At 33.6% G+C, this 7035-nt stretch overlaps 1 non-coding gene across 1 annotated transcript; it reads right to left on the bottom strand.

The window, feature by feature from the left end:
* Positions 1-5492: 5492 nt before the first annotated feature.
* TRNAL-CAA (transfer RNA leucine (anticodon CAA)) lies at positions 5493-5576 on the bottom strand. Its single transcript has one exon. It is a non-coding gene; the product is annotated as a tRNA-Leu (tRNA).
* Between the last annotated feature and the right edge of the window lie 1459 nt (positions 5577-7035).

Genomic DNA, 7035 nt, shown 5'->3' with positions numbered 1-7035 from the left:
CGGGTCCCGAACTATTTTTCTGAGGTTTTTAATCATATAAGATCATGTTAGAACAAGTTACATGTGAATCGGAGGTGCGTAGCATAGCAAACATTATTCAAAAATCGACAAAGTTGGACAGACCACTTTGGCGCGCCGCGCGGGTATATGGAGCGCCGCGCCATTACCTATGCAGAGAATTCTGGCAGTTTTTAAGTTTTATGCACGAACCTAACTTCAACCAATCACCATTTATGACCCGCAAACAACCAAAGCATGTATCTTATATCATCGAAAAGGTATTTTGACAAGGAAAACAACTAAACACATTTCATCCATCACATTTACTTTTACAACAACCAAAATCACATTCAAAGTTCCTCATTAAATGCACTCAAGTTCATAAATGAAATTCGATGATTCGGCAACCAATTATATGAATGATATGCCGTTTCGAAGGTGATCAAGCATACAATACAACCTAACACTTACAAATAACATTTCATGTCATTCAAAGCATCAAAAGTTCATTTCAAGTTCATCAAACCCTAACCCAAATCCACCAAAACCAATAATCAAGTTTATGAAGTTTTCTAAAACAACCTACACATCAAATTGAAGCTAGTGCTACTAGTAACACATTTAATACTTGCACTTTACCATAACAACAACATTTAAGCAACCAAATTATCAAATCAAACACACCAAAGTTCATATTTAAGCTAGTTACTTCAAATAACGAAATCGAGCATATAAATCATATAATCATGTTAGACTTGAGCCATAGACACTAATTAACAACCTTATAAGTTAAAAACATCAAGAACACCAAATCTAGTGATTTTAGAAAGTTACCCAAATGAGATGAAATTGGTATCAAGTTGTAGAGGATGAAGAGAGGATTCCAAATATGTAATTTGTTTTGATGTTTGCTTCTTGATCCGGATTTAGATGATGAATGAATGAATTTGGTAAATGTGTGTGTGTGTGTTCTTGCTAGAGAGAAAGAGAGAGAGATGGAGATGATTGAATGGTGGTGATTGGGGTGGACTAGTTGACCTAGTCAACTAGTTTGCCCCGTGTCAACTTTAGTCCCTCGAGTTTAAAAGCGGGTATGTGATTTAACCGAACGAATATTTTAAATATGCCAGAGTAAACGGGAGTTGTTATAATTAAATAACGAAAATATTAAGAAAGTTAGCTAACGAAGGATACGAATCTATATACGGAAGATATTATTTAAAATAAAAAGACGGACGTTAAAAATAATTTAACGGAAAAAAAATGCGGGATATTACACATAATATATACATGTATAACACAATATAAGTTAGTTAAGTTATGGTCAGTATAAATTTGTTATAAATTTCACGTAGCTACAACAAGCAAATTTATTCAATTTTGTTTTACTCATAACTTCTTCGTTTTAAATCCGTTTTGAGTGAATCAAGTGGATATGGTTTCATAATGAACTGAAATTTATGAAACTAAACATAAAAAAGTATAAGTTTATAGTCAGAAATACAAGTTACAAATTTTTTTTTGTGAGAGGTAGTCATTTCAGTCGAAAGAATGACGTCTAGATGACCATTTTAAAAAACATACTTCCACTTTGAGTTTAACCATGATTTTTGGATATAGTTTCATGTTCATAAGAAAAATCATTTTCCCAGAAGAACAATTTTTAAATAAAAGTTTTTCATAATTTTTAATTATCTAACCCAAAACAGCCCCCGGTTTCATTACTACGGCGTATGTCCGGTTTTACGGTGTTCTTCGTGTTTTCAGGTTTTAAATCATTAAGTTAGCATATCATATAGATATAGAACATGTGTTCAGTTGATTTTAAAAGTTAAGTTAGAAGGATTAACTTTGTTTGCGAACAAGTTTAGAATAAACTAAACCATGTTCTAGTGATTACAAGTTTAAATCTTCGAATAAGATAGTTATATATATATATATATATATGAATCGAATGATGTTATGAACATCATTACTACCTTAAGTATAGTAGGTAAACCTACTGGAAATAACAAGAAATGATCTAGAGCTTCAAAGGATCTTGGATGGCTTGGAAGTTCTTGAAGTAGAATCATAACACAAAAACAAGTTCAAGTAAGATTTTCCTACTCGAATTAAGATAGTTATAGTTATAGAAATTGAATCAAAGTTTAAATATGAGTATTACCTTGAATTAGAATGATAACCTACTATAAGTAACAAAGGTTTCTTGATCTTATATGATTACTTGGAATGGATTAGAAAGCTTGGAAGTATACTTGCAAACTTGAAAGTATTCTTGATTTTATGAAACTAGAACTTATAGAATTTATGAAGAACACTTAGAACTTGAAGATAGAACTTGAGAGAGTTCAATTAGATGAAGAAATTGAAGAATGAAGGTGTTTGTATGTGTTTTAGGTCGTGATATATGGATTAGATATAAAGGATATGTAAGTTTGTTTTCTTGTAAATAAGTCATGAATGATTAATAATATTTTTGTAATCTTGCTAAATAATTCATACTAGATTACAAAGAATGGTTCCCACGTGTTTGATGACTCATTAAGAGCTACTAAGAGCTGATCATTGAAGTGTATATACCAATAGTATGTACAACTAGGAGCTGTGTATTGTACGAGTACGAATACGGGTGCATACGAGTAGAATTGTTGATGAAAATGAATGAGAATGTAATTGTAAGAATTTTTGTTAAGTAGAATTACTTTGATATGTGTCATGAAGTCTTTCAAAATTGTAACAATACATCTTAATACATTACATGTATATACATTTTAACTGAGTCGTTAATTCATCGTTAGTCGTTACATGTACATGTTGTTTCGGAACCTATAAGTTAACGATTTCATTAAATGTAATTAATTCCATTGTTATTATATCTAATGAGATGTTAAATTATTACATTATTATGATAACATGATGTACTAATATATTTTAATATGATATATAAATATTAAGACGTTATTACAGCGATAATCGTTACGTATAGATATCGTTTTGAATTTCTTAGGTTAGTAGTCTTATTTTATGTATAAGGTTCATTGTTAATATACATAATAAGATACTTACTTATCATTTCATCATGTTAAACTTATATATGTTCATATATATAATATAATATCATGTCATATACAAGTTATAACGTTAGTGAATCATCGGACAAACTGGGTGGTCAAATGTTAACACAAAATCCGTTTCAATTAATCAAGTCTTAACAAGTTTGATTACTTAACATGTTGGAAACATTTAATCATGTAAATATCAATTTTATTTAATATATATAAACATGGAAAAGTTCGGGTCACTACATATGTCACCACATGTCGGGTATACAAATATGCGGGAAAAGAAAATTTAATTGAAAATAAAATTCAAAATTCCAAAAGGTTACTTAAACAGAGAATGATCAAAAAACAACTGACGCTGTAGAGAAACAGAACGGTTGTAGCAGGTTTATGTTCCCGAGGAAAAAGTTATTTTTTGATTTTTAGTTTAATGACTTTATTTTTTACAAAAATTAAGGCCTTAAACTGGGGGACTTAATGGTGTATCCTAGGGGATACACGCATAAAAACATCGTTTTTGTACAGCAGAATAGATTAAAAAGCATAAAAGATAGCAACATTTAGCAGATTTCATCATTTGTCGTTCAGCGCTCAGCAGGCCGCTCAGCGTTATGCGTAAGCCCTATAGGCAGCTTCTATGCTTAAGCCCTTGTTTAAGCGCGTGAGCGGCACGCAGCCACGTCAGCATATGCTAAAGGCGGCTCCAGATATTTCCCATAACTGAATTAATCAGCGTTTGACACGTGTTTTTCGAGAATTTCGAACATTCTACGCCTATAAATAAACCCCTTGGGTCACCATATTTCACTTTAAAAACATTAAATGCTTAGCAACAGAACGCTACACGGATCAATTACAGATTGATCCAAAGATTGATTGAGGCCACCCTACGGATTTCTCATCCGTGTTCTAGGTCTGCAGGGAATACACCCCAAGGGCAAACATCAGTTGGCATTATATCGCTCAACGCTAGGCAGTTATTGTCCTGTACTGGTACCTCTCACCCGCTATACGAAAAATAGTACCAACAAGCTACAACATTTTGTTTCTTAATTCTCCATGATACTAGAGCACCACCAAGACTAATGTAGTATCCCGTAATTGACCTTTTCTTTGTTGGGCAACTAAGCCAACTAGCATCACTATATTTTCTTATTACTTGTTGCTGGAAAGAAAAGACCTTCACTCAGGGATGTTTCATGATGTGCAGCATCCATGTGAGTTTGTCGAGGACAACTTAAAAATTGACTCAATTGATTGACTGAGTAAGCTATATATGGCCGAGTAACCGTCAGGTAGAGTAGGCGTCCAACTAGTCGCCTATGTTTTGATGCATCGACTTCTTTAGTATTGACATCATTGGTTAGGCGCAAGTTTTGTTCCATTGAAAACTTAGTGGAATGACAACCCTGCAATCGATAATCTTCTTATATGTCCATCGTTTTTTTTTACTGATCACAATACCTTCGGGAGATCGAGCAACTTCAATACCAAGAAAGTATTTCAAAGTACCGAGATCTTTGATGCTAAAAATTTTATCGACACGAATAATTATCAAGCAGTCACGCGCGTGGATGAATTAAATGCAGTTACCGTGGGAGAATAATTCGGCGAAGCAAGCACATAAATTGAAAAAATAGCGTATCATATTTTCTTGTCCTCGGCCAGGCTCATTTAATGGGCTTGAAAAGTATGTTGAACCTTGTGTTGATGTTAAAGATGTTAATTGGGCTCAGCCAGGTAATAGCAATGGGTCTCATGAAACAGTTTTTCCTTCTCAACACGAATTTGACGATAATAATTTGGTTCAGTCATTTGGTTCAGTCATTTTCGAACCATTCTTCGGCTAGATTTCGGCATAAAAAGTTCAAATTAAAAGATAAACACCATTTTTTCAATTTCATTCAAAGAAAGAATTGTTTGATTCGTAAAATCATCGGGATGAAATTAAGTGGTACCAAAGATTTACGCTCTCTAGAATGATAGACGACGAGGACGATATTGATGATGATGATGATGATGATGATGATGATGATGATGATGTTTGCTCTTGCTCGAAGTCGGATTCATAGGGTCTTGTGATCGCATATGGTGTTGCTTTGAAGGACGTTGCTTAGTGTCGATATGTTCAGATGGTGGTTTCGGTTTTTATTCGTAGGTTAAATCGAGCATGGATTTCGGTCTTATAGGTTTTATGATTTTGTTTCTCTTTTCTAGTCGATTTGTGTGTCGAGTTGTTTGTCGAGGGGTCGCGTAGTGAGTAGCTTGAAGCCGTGATATCCGTTGTATTTTTATTTCTGGTATGCATTTTAGCTTCTTGTTAGCGTTTTTCATTTATAAAATATTCTTGCCTTTCAAAGTACTACGTATTTTGTTAACGAACTATTAAAAATAGAAAAAAAGGATGAAAAGAGGAAAAAGATAAGTTGTCAGAAGTGGGATTTGAACCCACGCCCTCTCTCATAGACCAGAACTTGAGTCTGGCGCCTTAGACCACTCGGCCATCCTGACTTTTGATCTAAATTTATTTGTTAAGTTATATAAACAGATTCTTTTGACCTTTATACAATTCACAATAATCGTTTACGGATTCTATAATTATCTTTCATACTCCGTATATATGTTTTGAATGGTATTGCAGGTAATCAATCGGCTGTGTAATGTAGCACTCGATTTGAAATTAAAAGTAATAGTGTTTGTTTTTCTTCTTGACTCTGTGTTGTGGTTTGCAGTCATTTTTGTATGAATATGATGATGACAACGATAAAATCCACCGCAATTTCAGCTGCTTGCACCGACGTCGTGGTTACTACCAGTGCCGCCGGTGACTAGTGGTTACTGGGACCCAACAAATGTTCAAGTAACCCAAAGGAATCACAAAACACTATAGATATTGCACAATCAATTTGAGTGACTTTGATGATTAACTAATGATACAATTGAAATGAAATGGTAATAATATAATGGTTTTATTGTGCTGATAATGTTGTGTAAACATATTTAAATTCATACTTCAAGCCCATATATTTAGCTTTATTGACTTTGTAGTAAGAAAGAGTTAGAGATGCTGGTTGCGATGAAAAGTAGCATAGAGAAGAATAGGATAACGTTGGATACTCATGATAAAGTTTCAATTATGGTATAATAATAATGAAGCTGAAGAATGAGCAGGGCCGATCAAACTTTGGCCAAAATTTTTACATTCCCCAGGCAAAACGATTTTAAAATGCCCTCGAACAGTTACGCAAACATATATCTTTATGTGGTTTAAACTATGGGTATTAATAAATTTTTTCGAAATGATGCCCCTAACCGCGTGATGCCCCGAGCCGTCGTCCGCTTCGCCCATAGCCTTAGCCGGCCCTGAGAATGAGGTTGAGCCGTTTAAAGTTGTAACTGATGATGAAAAGCCATGTGAGGAGAAGTCTGCTGCAGTGAGATTATCGAATAATTGCAGGTGGTACCTGCATTTGATTTTCTTTTAGTAACTTAATAATGAAATAAAAATGAGCATTTAGAGTAGTGATGTTTAAGCTTACCTAGTTTCTGGATTCTAGTTACTTACGAGGAACGTGAATGGTTTGGCCAAGCTAACCAAGAAGCTGATAGATGGAGGGCTAGGGAGATTGCATAGGAAATCGCAGAACGTAAGGTAATACAGTAAAAAATTAATAATACTTTCAGGGTGTTAATATCTCTGTGAGTCATGTTGTTCGTTAATAAGTTAATCTTACATGATCTGTCTTTTGTATAATATCATTTAACATTGAATGACATATATTTCATATATTATATATTTTGTTTAACTTATTTTGTGCCTAAGTAACTTGGATTCATAAATTGGCATCATCGTACTTTAAGATGTATACTCTTAAAGCCCAAAAACCTGTTAAGTTCGTTTTTCCGTATTGAAATTGCTCCTACAGAGTACTTGGAATGCTAAATTGTTATTGTTAATATACCCTATTTA

The sequence above is a fragment of the Rutidosis leptorrhynchoides genome, chromosome 8, assembly GCF_046630445.1.
Source record: "Rutidosis leptorrhynchoides isolate AG116_Rl617_1_P2 chromosome 8, CSIRO_AGI_Rlap_v1, whole genome shotgun sequence".
Taxonomy (NCBI): Eukaryota; Viridiplantae; Streptophyta; class Magnoliopsida; order Asterales; family Asteraceae; genus Rutidosis; species Rutidosis leptorrhynchoides.
Note: the sequence above shows the minus strand (reverse complement) of the source record. Positions and strands in the feature narration are given on the sequence as shown.